The following is a 1,316-nucleotide window of genomic DNA, read 5'->3' as shown; positions in this document are numbered from 1 at the left end:
CCAAGCTTTAATTATGTTGATCTTAAAGTATATATAATACTTAAGTTATTTAAGCATACTTTCTTTTAGGGGTAATTGATGTGATGAAAACTAAAAAATACTTTAATCAAAAACAGATTTCATTCACACTGATTTCTTACATTTTATTTTTTAATGAAGCTAGTTTTCAATCCTCTTCATGAATCAATATCAGGTTTAATGAACAATGGTGGAGGGCATATTTTACATACATTCAAAAGTAGAAAACAGCAATATAATTTGATTTTATTTATCTCACACTTTAAAAAGAAAAAAAAAGACTTCAAGATGTAATGGAACATTGGTCTCATCACGTTTCAAGCTCCATAATAAACTGATTCATCAAAGTGAAAGTTAGATTTAAAAAACAAAACAAACACTGACATTAACTTTTCATTAAACCAGTCACTAGAACAACCAAAATAACTTCTTCTGTAATTTTTCAAAAACAAAAATAAATGATAAAAAAAACTATATATTTTGCCGAAAAACTTTGAATGATAACTCGTCCAACAGTCTATGAAAAATATATCTAAACATATTGCTCAATTGATTCGTTAAAAGTAATTACAATTCATATGAAGAGGCAACATTTGTGACAACAAAATGTACTTGTATTAAGACAACTATTCATAATACAAAATGGACTATGTAGTGCTTGGCAAGTAGTAGTGAAATTATTGGATGTATATATTTATATTATTCTTTCATTGTTGAAGTAACCCTTTAATTTTAAAAAATGTGACTTACTTGTATCATCTTAGGGTTGGCACTAAGATATCAAAGACCAAGAGAAATTTTAAACATCTAACCTTTACATATACTACAGATTTCTGGCTACAGTTGCAACAAGCATACACTTCTCTTATCACTTAGTTCCTGATTCATCTATTATGATGATAAGATCCTCCTTGACTGGTAACTATGTAATTGAAAAATATCTTAATAAGAAACTGTATGCCTAAACTATGGAATCATAAGAACAAAAAATCCTACATTTTTACATTGTTGAATGAATGTTCTTCTACAATAAAACTGTAAAATTAAAGAAAACGGATGTGAAAAGATTAACAGTTAAAACTGGTTTCATTTGTTATGAAGTTTGCGCAAAGCTACACGAGGGCTATCTGTGCTAGCCATCCCTAATTTGGCAGTGAAAGACTAAAGGGAAGGCAGCTAGTCATCATCACCCACCGCCAACTCTTGGGCTACTTTTTTACCAATGTTTTTGTTATGAAGTTTGCGCAAGGCTACGTGAGAGCTATCTGTGCTAGCCACTTGTGTACAGGCTATACTTT

The 1,316-nt window shown here is 29.9% G+C and overlaps 1 long non-coding RNA gene across 4 annotated transcripts in view; it reads right to left on the bottom strand.

The window, feature by feature from the left end:
• Positions 1 to 1,316, bottom strand: part of LOC111086862 — a 12,789-nt gene that overhangs the window by 3,963 nt on the left and 7,510 nt on the right. For 2 of the 4 annotated variants that reach the window (XR_002611587.1, XR_002611586.1), the window contains exon 2: positions 769 to 940. This is a non-coding gene — a long non-coding RNA (uncharacterized LOC111086862). The remainder of the gene's footprint in view (positions 1 to 768; positions 941 to 1,316) is intronic. The other 2 variants (XR_002611588.1, XR_002611589.1) reach the window with 1 other exon arrangement.

This window comes from Limulus polyphemus, unplaced genomic scaffold (genome assembly GCF_000517525.1).
Source record: "Limulus polyphemus unplaced genomic scaffold, Limulus_polyphemus-2.1.2 Scaffold1499, whole genome shotgun sequence".
Classification (NCBI taxonomy): domain Eukaryota; kingdom Metazoa; phylum Arthropoda; class Merostomata; order Xiphosura; family Limulidae; genus Limulus; species Limulus polyphemus.
The sequence above is the reverse complement of the archived record's forward strand: the minus strand, read 5'-3'. Positions and strand labels throughout refer to the sequence as shown.